The sequence below is a fragment of the Cydia strobilella genome, chromosome 22, assembly GCF_947568885.1.
Source record: "Cydia strobilella chromosome 22, ilCydStro3.1, whole genome shotgun sequence".
NCBI classification, from domain to species: Eukaryota; Metazoa; Arthropoda; class Insecta; order Lepidoptera; family Tortricidae; genus Cydia; species Cydia strobilella.
The window spans coordinates 1,619,767-1,636,787 of NC_086062.1; the positions used below are offsets into that span (position 1 = coordinate 1,619,767).

General features: G+C 36.7%; 1 protein-coding gene across 4 annotated transcripts in view; it reads left to right on the forward strand.

The window, feature by feature from the left end:
- Positions 1-11,684: 11,684 nt before the first annotated feature.
- LOC134751533 (voltage-dependent calcium channel type D subunit alpha-1-like) overlaps positions 11,685-17,021 on the forward strand; it is an 88,487-nt gene continuing 83,150 nt past the window's right edge. For all 4 annotated transcript variants that reach the window (XM_063686972.1, XM_063686973.1, XM_063686974.1 and 1 more), the window contains exon 1: positions 11,685-12,026. The gene's annotated coding sequence lies outside the window, so the exon portion shown is untranslated. The remainder of the gene's footprint in view (positions 12,027-17,021) is intronic.

Sequence of the window (17,021 nt, forward strand, 5' to 3'; positions counted from 1 at the left end):
TATTAATAACGGGTCACTCACGTGTTTTAAGTCGAAAACGCTCGACATGTTATCGTCACCGTCACTGCAAGCTCCTGATGACGACATGTTTCACTCCGTACCGAGGAGCGGTACGGAGTGAAACATGTCGAGCGTTTTCGACTTAAAACACGTGAGTGACCCGTTATTAATATATAATATGTCTGTGTCTCACGGAAGTTTTGTTATTAGAACACAGCATGCATTAGTATTTTACTCTAAACATTTTAAACATTATAGTTATAACAAGAGAAGATTAGAATAACTGAGAATAACTGAATAACTGAGTTAAAGTATAACTGAATTAAATAAATTAAATGAATTAAATTAACTGACGCGCGCGACTCCATACCTACATGGAGACTATATAAAGGAGCCAAATCTCTATGTATGAAAAGTGTCCATCAAAAAACAGTAATTAGGCGGCGCCACCATACACCGAAATACTACCAAAAACAACCTACGTAATTTGGTCGGGTTATTTGTTGGTTCATGTTATACTCATGTCCCAGAGCCTAACTAGCGCCACTGGAGAGATTAGGAACTATTATTTAAAGCTGAAAGCGGTCACTTTTGCAACAATTCTGCCATAAGAGATTGGCATCCTTTCTATACCATCCATACATACCTACTTGAAGTCGTGCTTCACGACACGACACAGGTGGCGACATCTTTCGCCGGGTGAATTCAAACTTAGCGCACAAATACCCGTAGTTTCATGAATACTCGAACGTGGGGCGACCCACGGGTGAAAAGTAAACTAAAGCTATTTAGTTTGCGTAAGTGTTCGTAGATGGCGCGGTTCTGGTGACAGTAGTAGAGGTTTATTCTATAAAGCCCCAACCATGTAGAGGTTTATTCTATAAAGCCCCAACCAAAGATAATAGGGGATATTACTGCAGTGTTCTGCCACCAGAGTGCAGCACTAGCCTTTTTAGTAAACCATGGAGTAACTTATACATACTGTACGATTTAACAGGTTTTTAACAAGTTTTCAGAGATAATAAAATATGACATTGATGCACCAAGGCGGTTTGTTTACAGAGGACCTACCGCGAAACGCGAATTCGAAATTACGCTATCTGCCTCCTTATCGCTCGAATATGCAAGTGACAGAGATGTTAGCTAAAGAAATTTTCTTGTTTCACGATAGTTTCAGATTGTGGTAGTGGCGCTGTGGCGCCCCCTACGCAGTTTCGCGTAATATTCCCTATTGAATCATGCCCGTACTACACGATCGGCAATTAATAAAGGCCTTTACAGACTTTACAACAAATTGGATACAATTTTGAAAATATTACATTAGATACACATTTAGGTATACATGCGTTGTTCTGGATAAAAAAATCGTCCATAGAACTATTACCACGGATTTACCTACTTTAGACAGTTGAGTAAAGGTCATCAGGATGGGGAATTACAAGCTAGCTCCGACTTGCCTATGAATGTTTAAAATGAATATTCGATTGAAGAAGTCACTAAAATGGTAGCTCTTAATAATTCATTCTCCGTTACGACTTGACGAGAGTTTATAAAATTCTCTAACTTATTTTTACTAAGATAAGAAGGAATAATGGAAAACCAAATTATTGACACTATCATGGCGAAACTGGAACAGCAGTTTAAAAAACAGACAGAAAGCATCACAAAGACTATCACTGAAAATATCTCTGCCACTATAGATGAGAAATTGAAACCACTTTTGGTGGAAAATCAAGAGCTGAAAAAAGAGGTTGTCACTCTGAAAACGAAAATACAGTACATGGAATCTGAGCAAAAGAAAAACAATATAATAATATATGGGATAGAAGAATCTGAGAGCAACCACACGCAACTTCTGGAGAATGTCTTGCAAACCTTTAATACTGCATATGAGAAAACAAACATAGAGAAATGGGACAAATGGGAAGTTAGCAATGTCCGTAGACTAGGGAAGCCTGTCAAAGATAAACATAGACCTGTCCTTATTTCTGTAACCCTTACATGGAGAAAATTTGAACTATTGAAGAACAAGAAGCTTCTACCAAGAAATGTTTACGTCAGCGAAGACTACCCTAAAGACATATTGAATAAAAGGAAAGAACTCAGAGCACAACAACAGGAAGAGATAAAAAAGGGAAAGCATGCTTACATTCGCTTTGACAAATTGATTATATCAGACACACCTAGAAATGTTCGTGGAAAAAGGAAGCATGATAGTACTGTTTCACCACAAAATCAGGACAAACCTGGGCAATCAGAAGTAAGGGAGGAGGCCAAAAGGATGAACAGGAATACCATGAAACCAAGCAAGACCAATGGCCGAACCCACACCTGAAGCACCTTCAAAAAACTAAATAGAAACAACAAAAACCGGAAATCACAATCAAAATCAAAACAAGCACCAACAAATCACAATCTGAAACAACATAAACAACCTCCCCCAAGCCGGCTGGTCCCCGTGGGGGAAAATGACCAAAACCCTCCAGTAAGAAATAGAGACTTAAACTAAAAACCTTTATTAATCGGAACATTAAATGTAAGATCCTTAGCATCTACAAGAAGGTACATAGAACTCATGCATTCGCTAGAAAAAATAAAAATCGATATATTAGGCTTAGCCGAAGTCAGGCGAATGGGATGCAACATAGAAGAGCATGAAGATTTTATATTTTGCTTTAAAGGAGAAACGCTGGGCCTACACGGAGTGGGTTTTCTGATAAAAAAAGAGTACAAAAACAACATATTAAATTTCTCAGGCTTGTCAGAAAGAGTTGCGCTACTTCAGTTGGAGTTCAATGGAAATATTCTTTCAATAATTCAAGTATACGCACCAACAGAAAAAGCGTCTAAGGAAGAAATTGATAAATTCTACAAGACCTTACAAGAAGCTCAAACCATGGCAGGAGACAGCGTTCTAGTTATAGGAGACTTCAATGCCAAAGTAGGCCTGTCTAAAGCAAACGAAGATAAGATTCTAGGGAAATTTGGCTATGGGAAAAGAAACTCACGAGGAGAAAACCTAATAGAATTTGCCTTTGAAAACAAACTATCAATTATGAATACACATTTTAAAATGAGACATAATCGCAAATGGACCTGGATCTCACCAAACGGAAAAATAAAGAACGAAGTGGATTTTATATTGTCTAACCAGCCAAAAAAAAATAAGGAAGATGGAAGTATTACATGGTTTAGGATTTAGCTCTGATCACAGGTTGGTTAGAGCCACTTATCTCCTACAAAACATCAAAAAAAGCAGACAGGCATTCAAACCATGCTCAAATGCACTTAGAACAGAAGAAGAAGCAACATTATATACAAAAAATTTAGAAAACCACAAAAAAGATCTAGAAACACTACACGAAGACGAGAGCGTCCAGACCTTGTATAATAAAATAGAATACATAGTTAAGAAAAGTATGACAAAGCAACAAAAAGAAGAAAAACAAAGGAATGTAAACAAAATACTAACAAAACCAACGCTAGAATTAATGGCTAGACGCACAGAACTCTCAAAAACAAAACAAAAAACAAAAGAAATGAGAGAAGAATTAAAAAGGCTATTCAAACAAACTAATAAGGCTATCAAACAGGACTACTCGAATTACAGAAAACAGATCATAGAAGCTAACCTACAACAATACAGGAGCACAAAAAGGGCACATAAACAACTCAATACACATAAAAACTGGATACAAAATTTAAAAACAACAACAGGAAAAAACACGAGGAAAGACATTATAGATTGTGTCACTGAGTTTTACAAAGAGCTATATAAAAACAACGCTGGAACTTACAACGGTACAAATTATGACAAACGCAGCAACATCGAAGATGAACCCGCAGATATAGATGCGATGGAGGTAGCAAAGCATATAAAGAAACTGAAACTAGAAAAAAGCCCAGGGCCAGACTGTATACCCAATGAGGCTTTAAAATTTGGAGTTACTCTGTTAGCACATCCACTATCCTGCTTATTCAACAAAACTATAAACACCGGACAAGCACCTGAACAATGGAAGAAATCAGATATAATCCTACTGTACAAAAAAGGTGACCCAACAAACGTCGGAAATTACCGGCCAATCAGCCTACTCCCCAGTACTTATAAGTTGTTCACCTCCATAATACTTAGCAGAATTAGTACCAAGATTGAAAATCTTCAACCAATAGAACAAGCGGGGTTCCGGTCTGGTTTTTCAACAACGGACCATATTCATGTTATGCAACAAACTATGGAAAAATACAAAGAATTTAACAGACCATTATATTTAGCGTTCGTCGATTACGCCAAAGCATTCGACACAATATCACATGACGCGATCTGGGAGGCACTGAAAAAATGTCAAGTCCATGAAAAGTACTTCAACATCCTGAAAAACATATACGACAATAGTACCAGCTGTGTGAAATTAGAGAAACGAGGACCGGGAATACCAATACTACGAGGAGTGAGACAAGGGGATCCTCTGTCCCCCAAGATCTTCATAGCAGTGCTGCAAAACATTTTTGAGGAACTGCAATGGGAAAACGAAGGCATCATTATCGGCAACCGCTATCTAAGTCACCTCAGATTCGCAGACGACATAGTCCTCTTCGCAGAAAGCAGCAAAAATCTGGAAAAAATGATAAATCAACTAAGTGACCAAAGCAAAAAAGTAGGTCTTTCAATGAACAAAGACAAAACAAAGCTAATGACCAACAGCTCCACATATATAATAAAACTCGAAGGGGAGACACTAGAATACGTAAATAAATACATATATTTAGGAAAAGAAATATCCTTCCAAAAAGATAACGAAAAAGAAGAGGTAGACCGCCGAATAAAGATGAGCTGGAAAAAATACTGGTCCCTGAAAGAAATAACAAAAGGTGACTATCCGCTCCACCCAAAAAAAAACAGTAATGGATACATGTATTCTACCGACCCTTACGTATGGCTGTCAAACGTTGACCTACAACAACAGTATAAAAACAAAACTAGTGAACTGCCAGAAAGCGATGGAGAGAAGCCTTCTAAAAATAAGGAAAATTCACAAAATAAGAAGCGAATCCATACGGAAGAAGACAAAATTAATTGACGCCCTACACTACTGTCTACGCTTAAAATGGCGATGGGCTGGCCATGTAGCACGCTACAACGATAAGCGATGGACAGCAGAAGTAACTAGATGGAAAGGTCCCAGTGGAAAAAGACGACAAGCACGACCTGCTAAGCGATGGAGCGATGACATCATAGCTACAGCTGGAAAAGAGTGGATAAACCAAGCAAAAGACAGAGAAAACTGGATAAAACTGGAGGAGGCCTATACCCAGACAGGGTTTCCTATCCAAAAAAATGATAATGAAACAAATAAACAGTAAAGCAAATAACCTGAGATGGGAAACGAAATGGCTTAATAATAATAATAAAAGTTGGCGGTGATGTGATACCTTATACGGTGTGGAAAGAATGAATGGGCCCTGATGGGAAAGTGCCTTGAAACCTTAAGTTAGGTCATTTTGCTTAAAGGAAACATTATTTTATTTTTGAAATTAACAAAACTGCATTCAAAGATTTTTCGAAATTCGCTTGTTTCACCCGGGGATCGAATCGATAGCGACTACACAATAAAAATAAAAGCACGCTATTTTATTTTACTATTCGATACAGTTAATGATAACATTTCTTTAAGAAACATTAGGACTTACACTCGTCTGTCTTACAAAATATACATAAAATCGAATATTTAGTATTTAAGAATATTTTTAGACAAGCAAAAAAAAAAAAACTTTGAATACAGTTTTGTTTATTTTCAAAAATAAAAGAATGTTTCCTTTAAGCAAAATTAGCTAACTTAAGGTTTTGAGGTACTTTCCCTCCAGGGCCCATTCATTCTTTCTACGCTAGTTAATCATGCACGCCCCCTATAAGGGGAGGTCGAACTTGCTAAAACAATTGATACGTCCTTCGAACGAGATAGCCGTGTTTACGCCATGTTAATGACGTCACCGACCGCAACGTAAACGTCGTAAAAACGCTCTGACGCTCTTTGTTATTAAATTATAAACGCACTAGCTTTTGCCAGCGACTTCGTCTGCGTGGAATTAGTAATTTGGGTACCTTAATTTTTAAACAAATCTGTTTCACCCCCAATTCACCCCCAAATTGGTCCACTATAAATTTCCACCCCATCTTTTACACCCTTAAGGGATGGTTTATGATAAAAAATATGTCCTTCTCCACAGCTCAAACTATCCCCATACCAAGTTTTATCTAAATCGGTTCAGCGGTTATTGATTCCCCATACAAATTTCCACCCCCCTTTTCACTCCCGTGAGGGGTGAGTTCTGGGATAAAAAGCATCCTATGTCCTTCCTCGGGACTCAAACTATCTGTATACCAAAATTCAACTAAATCGGTTCAGCGGCGTGAACAGGTAACAGACAGACAGACACACTTTCGCATTTATAATATTAGTATGGATATGGATTGTTTGGCTACAATAACACAAACAAAAGATTGTAAATAAGTTCATTTGAAAGTCACACTAAACTTCCAAAAACTGTCCAGAGACAGACCAAGATAACTCTGCAGCGATTTTTATAGCCTTAGCTTTTATTTCAATTACTCTGAAAATTAAAAACTGTAATAGATGTCATATATTAAAGAAAAAGTGACGAAGCCCTCCAGTGGTGAAGGCCGGATTCGAACCGGCGTCTTTTGCTATCGCGGCTAACGCCATGAACCCCTAGGCCTCCCCGCCACGGCGGTGCCCGTCCGAATTTCTCGACTATATGCCATCTTAGTAAGACTAGGCGTCTTTGACCAGCTCTAAGGGCAAGCAGTGCGCGCTTGCACCTCCTAAACGAACTCCTTACGGATTTACGTTGTAGCGAGAAAACAACGCGTTGATAATTTGATTTGTTCCCAAATTTGAAAATATTCTAGCTATACCTACATATTACTAGCTACATATGTTATACTAAACCAGGCTGTATCTCATGAACCATGATAAAGTGCGAAGTGCGAGTGGGACTCGCGCACGAAGGGTTTTTTTTAAGGCTACTCTTGAATAATAACCGTGGTAGTTTAATTAAATTTGTATGCCAGTTTGTAGGCACAATGTGGAGATCCTATGTAATTACATATTGTAAATAGTTTTAAGACCTCTGTAACCCATATTGACAAATAAATTATCAATCAATCAATCAATAAAAAGTGCAAAAATTTCAACATAGTAACTACAAGTGCGTTAGCCCCCCTACATTGACAACATAAAAGCCACGTCACCATGTCACGATTCATTAATTAAACAGGTTGAATTTATCCCTCCTCTTCTAATCATAGATCTCCATAATAAACCTTCAGAAATTGGGATAAACAAATATTATATCACAAAGTTATGAAGGTTTAGGTACATATGAAAGGTATTGAAGGTCGGCGTATTGATTATTCTAGCACTCCTTATGTTTTGATAAACACGATAGTATTTTGTATACTCAAATTATCAGTAGAAAAAACCGGCCAAATGCGAGTCGGACTCGCGCACCGTAATTTCGTAATTCCGTAATTTTTAGTATTTGTTGTTATAGCGGCAACAGAAATACATCATCTGTGTAAATTTCAGCTGTCTAGCTGTCACGGTTCATGAGACACAGCCTGGTGACAGACAGACAGACGGACAGACGGACAGCGGAGTCTTAGTAATAGAGTCCCGTTTTTACCCTTTGGGTACGGAACATTAAAAAGGCGCGAAATGCAAATTTTCTATGGGAGACCAACCTACGACCTACATTTTTAAGGTTCCGTACTCAAAGGGTAAAAACGGGACCCTATTACTAAGACTCCGCTGTCCGTCTGTTTGTCTGTCACCAGGCTGTATCTCATGAACCGTGATAGCTAGACAGTTGAAATTTTTACAGATGATGTATTTATGTTGCCGCTATAACAACAAATACTAAAGTACGGAACCCTCGGTGCGCGAGTCCGACTCGCACTTGGCCGGTTTTTTTTAATGAATATTTATATAAACTATAAATTTTAGATCACAATCATCAACATCGAATGGCTTTTCTACTCGCGTAGCGCTCCGTAGCCCGTTCGTAGCATTAATTTTCCATTTTGTAGCAACTTTGACGTAGAGGTTAGATGTGGGTACCTAACGGCCCGATTCGAACTTTGAGATCATGGAGACTGTATAAAGGAGCCAAATCTCTATGTATGAAAAGTGTCCATCAAAAACAGTAATTAGGCGGCGCCACCATACACCGAAATACTACCAAAAACAACCTACGTAATTTGGTCGGGTTATTTGTTGCCTTATATGGTTCATATTATACTCATGTCCCAGAGCCTAACTAGCGCCACCGGAGAGATTAGGAACTATTATTTAAAACTGAAAGCGGTCACTTTTGTAACAATTCTGCCATAAGAGATTGGCATTCTTTATATGATCCATATTTGAGATACTTACGTCATTTTTTTTCCCATTTATGGCCTTACTCCTCGCTAAGTTTACCAAGGTGGATTCTGCCAATGTCAAGGTGTGTAGACTTTTGATTTGTTAGACGAGGTTCGGTTAAATTTGAACTTGTGGAAGGATAAGCTGGGAACCTACAACAAACAGACAAACACACAGATATTATGGACATCACAGACAAACAAATGACATGACACAATTCACATAGTACCAACCGATTCGAACTTAGAGTTACGTCAAATATTACTTCTAGATACGATATGGATTAGATGTCAGTGTCAAAAGTGACGTTTTTGTTTGAAGAAACGTCACTTTTGACACTTTTGAGGGTACTTTCAATTAACCATTTAGATAAAAGTATCGTTATTTATGGAATGGGGGGTTAAATTTCAGAATGGAAATTGTATAACAAATCCGTTTCAAACCAAATTTCAATAAAAAAAAAATGGCATTTTTTTGGATATAATGTACTTCCTAGTATTAGTATTTAGTTCCTAGTATTAGTTTCATGATTGTTCTACAATCGAGACCGAGGGTTATGATGAAGAAGAATCTAGACGAATAAAAACAGTGTGATTTGTTTATGTTGTAATATGGATATCTTGTCCGAAATAAAAGCATTTAGTACCTTAATTTCAATTGTTTATCACAAAAAAATTAAACGAATTGTACTTGGAAAGTAAAATGCTCTAGTGCAGAAACGTGTCATTTTCTACACACTTTTTAGAACAACAATTACACTCTTTCAGAGCATAAGCAATGAAAAAACCAGAGCGAAGTTACGAGCAAAGCTAGTTCATAAATAAGAAGCTACGATTATTCCACGCCCTTGAATATTATTGGAAATGTAAAAGGAATTCGCATCACACCAAAATATACTCTATTTCTTTACGACTAAGATTAAATTCACAATGACCTTTCTAAATGAAAGTAGCGAGGAACCATCAGCTGTTCTTTCCTCTATTGAAATTTGAAATCTGTTTGAAAATAATACGGTTTATATTTGAATGACACAGAAAACAATTTGGATATTTTTTTATACGAATAATGAATGGATGACATTGTGATACTTTATTGATTCGTTGATCATTTATTGGGAATCATCAATTTTAATCTAATTTAAAGCGGCCGAAAACCTTAAATTTCACAAATACAGGGGTCTTGGCCCCGAGTATACTTTCATGCCCTTTGGGGTTGAGACCCTTGGCCCGTGGGGTCCTAATGCTCTACAGCTTTTTAAAGAGCTATCCAGAAGATTAGTCGACTTCACTGGCAACCGAAGAGCTGGCAGCTTTCTCGCGCAACGTATTAGCATCGCAATACAGCGGGGAAATGCTGCCAGCATCCTCGGCACCATGACAAAGGGGCCACATTTTCTACATGTATTTTAGTTTTATTGAATTTTAGTTTTAATTTTTAATTTAGTTATATTATAAAATAAAACTAAAATTCAATAAAACTAAAATACATGTAGAAAATGTATATAAGTTCGTTTTTAACAAATGTTTTAAATAAATCATTTTCATCTTTATTTAAACTGTTGTGAGACATACTAACCTTAAATAATTTTACAGTTTAGACCCACTTGTTTTTAGGTACTTGCACGACATGTGTCATCAAGGGCCTGACTCTCTTTGATAGAGAAAGATAGTCTTATTGCGATTCCTATAAAAGGAAAGAGAAAATAGTGCCATGCTTTGTGCTTATCACCGACCGGGTTGCATCATAGGTAGGAGGCGATGGTGAAATACCAAAATTTATAAGAGTGAAAGAGAAAATATCCTATGCTGCCCAAATTTTATATGAATATTCTTTCTCTTACCCCCGGTCGCTCGGTGGTGCGTCTATAACTACTTGTATATACTATGTCTATGTATGTCATCAATTTTAGTTTACATTTTCTGTGAATTGTCATTACATGTTTGCAATTTTTTGTAGACGATAGTAAAGTTGTGCTCGCGGTTTTGCCCGGGTAGGATTTGGTTTGTGTTATTTGCCCTTCCCGTATATTAACATCTTCACCACTTAGATGGTTGGCAGTCCTCAACTGTGCGTTTTACCAGAAACTTCCTGCGTTCCTTCTGTCCCCGGGAAGGCAATAAATGAATGTTTAAGAAGAGCATATATTTATAAGGGCAGACTTCAATCAAAACCTCAAACCTCTATAGAAAAAAACCCGGTCAGGTGCGAGTGAAACTCGCCCACCGAGAGATCCGTACACATTTCACTAATTTTTTATTTTATTTTTTTACTAATATAGTTTACAAATTTTTCCCTATATTTGCAGTGTAAGACGACATTACTTGACAAATTTCATAGTTCTAGGTCAACGGGAAGTACCCTATTAATTTTGATACCCTTGAGAGTGTCGAAATATACGTTTTTTTGCGGCATAAGCGGCCGTATCTTTTTTTTACGTTAACTTAGAAGTTTGGCTGACAGATGGTCAGACGGACGGACGGATAACAAAATAATCAAGCATACGGCCCGCCTGATGGTAAGTAGTTACCGTAGCCTATGGACGCCTGCAACACCGGAGATATTACACGCGCGTTGCCGACCCTAACACTCCTCTCCCTCGTTGAGCTCCCTCGTTGACAAGTTATAGGAGGGTTCCGTTTTTTCCTTTTGAGGTACGGAACAATAAAAAATCACGAAAAATACAAAACACAACTTTGAACAGAAATTTGACAGTTCCGAACAACTGACAGGCCTATATCGTCCGGCGGTCTGATAGTCAGTAGGCCCCTTAATCCACAGCAGGCAATGACATTGACAACATTTTTACTCGTGAATATGACATTCATTGAGGTGAAGTTGTATCAGCTAACTTCACGTCACCGAGTATTTCAGTAAACAGCGAAACGCGTAAACGCCGACGAGTCTGCCGGGGGCTGTGTGTGTTCGTCACAGAGTAGATTGGGTAGATACCAGAGTTTTCCGGGACACCTTAGTTCTGATCCAGGACTTTAGTGTTTTGCGTGAGAAGGCCGTTTAAATTAATCACTATTATTTTAAATACAACAAAAAAGAGTAAATTTAAAAGTTAACATCAATTTACACAAAATATTCATAAAGAAATTTCGTGAGCAAAGTATCAACTTTCATATACGACGTCATCAGACGTGTATGGCGTCATCAGACGTCATCGTTTCTGAAAGCTCAAAATACAAAGCTTTGAAACATCTCCTCTACTCTATCTTTGCCCCGTCTGTACAACATCTGCGCATGTCTGCGTGGCGCCATACCCGCGTATTCTAACCTAAATTCGAATTCCGAGCTCCGCTCGCGGACGCGCCCGGCCGCCGTTCTTAATTCAAAAATAACATTATTTTTCACAACCGGCCAGTGTTCATGAAAATTTAAAAAGTAACGTTCCTTTTTTGACAAAAGTGCGCGTGTCAGTAATGGTTATTTTTAGTAGTGCTGGCGAGTTTCGGTGACAAAATAGCGCCGAGGCCGCGGTAATTTTGGCCGTCCGGAATATGGCCTAATTGTTTTTTTTTTCTGGAAAAGTGTAGTGATGATGTGTGATTGTGTTTTGTGAATAGGATAATTAAATTGGTAAGTGTTATTCGTTATTTTTATATTAAGGTGCAGTATATAATAATTTATTAAATAGTTATTAAGTTATGATGTGTTATATATTATAATCATGCACTTTATTGAACATTTTTATGAAAACGTAGTATAGGAATATAAGTAAAAATAAATAGAGAAGTACTATATACTTATATACGTATCTTTTTAATATTACAAATCCCACTGCTGGACAGAAACTTTAATTAAATGAATGTGAAAAAGTGTATAACATTGCAAATAATCAAAATAATGTTATAGAATTTGTCTAAGCTAACTATATATGCACTGAACAGAACAAAGTGAGGGAGTGTCATTACAAACACACATGAAGACATTCCACACTGTCCTTGCAGATGCCATGCAGAGCTTGACCGACTATAGAAGCTCGTGGAAAGTATAGGTATTTATGTACAAACACAGACTTGTCCATAAGTACAGTGTGTTATAACAATGTCAGTTTTGGTTGCAAAACAATAAGTCTGAATGTCTCCGTTTCAGCTTGGGCAAAAATTTATTTCCAGCCTGCAAAAATGTATTGGACAAAAATGCTTTTGTATTTATTTCCAATGCTATTTGCTTTGTTTTTTTTTTCTTGTTGCAACCTGTTTTATTTTTTCATTTTCTTGTCATCTTTATACAATATTACATATATATATGTATATATATCTAGTACTGCGCAAATACGTGTATACCTACTGCTAGATAAGATTAAATGTGATCCGGGAGAGGTGGTGCTTCCTGCCGTCATACAGTTTTTACTAGTACGGAGGAATCGTTTCCTGCTCTTATGAACAACATGATGTAAATTAAAATTGTACTTAAAGGAAATAAATAAATTGAAATTGAAATTGTATATCCGGATGTTTTTCTCTATAGATCGCATTTCTCATTGAATTCTCTTGAAATTTTGTGAGCAGGTTCGGTAGATAGATAGATTTTTTCTGTAGTTTCGTTTTTTGGAAAATAGTGGAAATTGGCATAAAAGACTTAGTGCCAGTGGGATATATGGCACTTAAGACCATTGTGAGTTTGCTGTGATAATGACTCAACGAAGTAATTTTCTATTTTTACATTTAAGCTTATATGAAGCTTATCGCGAGATCTACAGCCACTAGTTATAATTTTGTTATCTATCAAACTGAGATCGAAAACGTCGAATAATCTATAGGTAACAAAAATACACCGATTCCACAAAACAGTTTAAAATGCCATCATTTTATGGTTTTCATCAGCTACACTTCGCCAAATGCTTTTCGAGTGCATATACACGTGTTTCTATAAATATGGAAACCTAAAAATACCCAAACCATTTTATGTGCGCCTATAACAAGGTAAAACTTCGATTACGGGCTAATTTTGAAAACCACTAATATTTTTATGGCTTGCTCTATGAACATGTTAAATGGTGGTGATAATGGACACCCCTGTCGCACTCCTTGTCTGATTCTAGCTTTTCCGTTTTCTTCTCCCACATAATGGTCTCCTGGTTCTTAACTTCTTATATAGTTCGGAAATGATCTTCCTGTCCCTGTAGATAACTCCAATTTCACGCAGGATCCCCATCATCTTCTTTCAATCCACGTTGTCGAAAGCTTTTTCGAGATCAATTAAAGCTATGTGTGTGTCTAGGTTTACCTCTAGTCGCCTGTCAACTAAAATTTTAAGAGCTAATATTGCCTCTCTGGTTCCTTTATTTTGCCTAAACCCATATCAATCTGATCCTAAGTTTCTTTCAGCTATTGGTCGTTATCGATTTTGAATAATTTTAAGTAAAAAATTTTGATGCTTTTGAAATAAGGCTTAAGGTTCGATGTTCCTCACATTTTAAAGTTTTTTTTAAAGAGTTTACGGGTTAACTTTGCAGTCTTTCCTCAGTCACCCGTTCACCATGAACGCTGTAAAGGGTTCGAAACGTCGGGATGTGTTATAAATATACGCGATATAATCCGTTTACATAATTTTATTTCATGAGTTACTGTTTTAGTAATTATGAAGTCTAATGGTAACTGTTCTGTATCATATATTAAACCTATTAGTACAGAAATCCCTCGTATCATGGGTTCGCCTTAGGCATATTTTATAATTTCAATGTATATTCCATCATCAGCTGCTTTTCCATTGCGTATACAAGACAAGGCTTTTATAAATTCTTCCTTAAGGATAGCTGGACCCATATAAATTAGCGACATTATTTTATTGGTTTTACTATTACTATAAAATCGATTGATGTAAAATTTAATCGATAATTCAGCAACCTCATTCCATCTCACCTTTATACTATCATTGATTTTCAAATTCAAATCAACAACAAAAGATGAGATAACCTAGCCAATATCAGAAAACCGCATCACCAGTCCTTTCCATCTTTTATTTATATAAGTTGGCGTGTCTCTTACTGAATATTTATGACGGGGGGTAAAAACTGTATTACTAACCTAACCACAACGAGTTTAGTATGACCTCTGTTTGTGTAACAATTGTAAGTAATCTGGGTTTTTCTTATACTGGTTTGGTAGAAAGGTCTTTAAGTGTGGGGAATATGAATGGGGAGGGTGCCCTGATTATTAGATGGTTTCTTCACTTAGTTAATTAAAGTGGTTTTATATGATTTTCTATGATTGAGGGGGAGGGGTTAATGAGTAACTTACTAACATATAATTTTATATTTATTACAGTCAAGGGCATAAATATATATACATTGCCAAAGTTTCAAAAATATGTGTACGCTCTTAAACCTTAGAAAATAAAGTCGTGTTCACATATTTTTGAGTCATTTGCCTGGATCGATATTTTGTCAGTTTTGAAAGGTTGTCTGGAAGAAATCGCTTTTCAGCGATAGCATCGCCCGTTTTTTTTTTTTTTTATGTGATATTCAGCAAACGAGCAGACGAGCCGCCTGATGGGAAGCAGTCATCGTCGCCCATGGACGTAAGCAACATCACAGGTGCATTGCCGACCCTTGAGAACCCTAAATACCCGCTTCTTGAAGAATCCCATGTCGTAGCACTTTTGATTTGCTGTATTCATTGCATAGTTTTCTGTTTTGAAGTGTGCAATAAAGGGTATAATATTTCTATTGTATTATATTTGTCAACACATACACACAAACGTACAGACGCGGCGGGGGAGTTAAAGGGGCCCACTGACTATCAGTCAGGACAATATCGGCCTGTTAGTTAGAACTAAGCATAAATTTTAGGTCTGTGGTTAGAACAAAAATTTGACAGTTCCGAACAACTGACAGGCCGATATCGTCCGGCGGACTGAGTCAGTGGGCCCCTTAGTGAAAACCTTATAAAAATCCGTTCAGTAGTTTCGAGATTGTCGCGAACATACACACAGACTTTCTTTTATAAGGTGTAGTGATTACGTTAATGTTCATGTAATTTAAGCATTGTCGTTTTGAGATGAACGTGTTAATTTAGTATAGGAGCGGCGTTTTGGCGGCGAGTTCGAGTGACTTCTATCTATTTCATTCATAATTCAGTGTTGCATAGTGACATGGCCGCTGCAGACTTTTCTTGGTCTAACTCTAGTCAATGAGTAATCTAACGTATTGCGTTTTATATTTAAGTACTAAATTCTTATTATTATCCATTGGCCTAGCTTTACTTAAATTTAACTACTTTCCTGTTTTGATTTTTAATAATATGATAACATTGCATGTTGAATGTATTTGTTATACTTCTCTTTCTTTGACATTCGTATACATTTAATATAATTGACGCACACTTAGACTGAATTAATATTTAACTGCTCCTAGAATTAAGCTTAGAATTAAGGCCGTTCCGTCGGTTTGCCGCTGTCTCTGTCACATTTCGCAAGAAAGAACGGGAAAGGTCATGCGCGCCAAGTGTCAATTTTGATCGAATTTTATCGATTTTTATTTATTTTAAAAACGTTACCCTACAATATCGAAATTTGAAAGCTATGAAATTATTATTTAAGTTAAGATTGTTTTTTCTTCTTTTTTAATTTATAGTATCACATAATAAATAACCGAGTAAAGTTGGATTAAAAGTCCGAGTTAGAGGTTACTTTCGGAATTAATTGTATCGAGCGAAGTGTCATAATCGGAAGCTATGATATTAAAGATAATATAGTCAAGAACTACATATATTTTTTCCACGTCTACGAATATCAACGCCTCTTAGAAAAACAGGATCATATAAGGAGATTTTTGTAATTTGCATGCCATTATGTGGCGGAATGTATTTGGAACTGTATTTACCCTTTTTGTACCTTTTTTGATCTGCATTCTAGCAAATAAATGTATTTCATTTCAAACCTTTTGGCTTAGCCACCGTGTTTATTAAAGCTGTTCGCTTGATTTTGACCCAATTCTAACTACTTATTAGCGTGGACTTTGGCAAACGTTAGGACTAATTATTTACTATGTGAGAGTATTACTGGGCGAAGGCGAAATGTAAACGTTTCAAACAATGTGTTAATTTTGCGTTATGTATGTGTTTAAAATGTAGAACATTACACTTGACTGAAAACACCAATATATGTCAAATACCAAATAACTACCTATTTCTGAGGAGTTCTGAGAATTTCGAATGGTGTCGTAATTCATTAACCGGTTAAAGCGATCCAACCATTTTTAGGGATCCGTAGCCAAATGGCAAAAAACAGAACCCTTATAGATTCGTCATGTCTGTCTGTCTGTCCGTCCGTCCGTATGTCACAGCCACTTTTTTCCGAAACTATAAGAACTATACTGTTGAAACTTGGTAAGTAGATGCATTCTGTAAACCGCATTAAGATTTTCACACAAAAATAGAAAAAAAAAGAATAAATTTTGGGGTTCCCCATACATAGAACTGACTCAAAAATTTTTTTTTCATCAAACCCATACGTGTGGCGTATCTATGGATAGGTCTTCAAAAATGATATTAAGGTTTCTAATATCATTTTTTTCTAAACTGAATAGTTTGCGCGAGAGACACTTCCAAAGTGGTAAGAGAATGATAA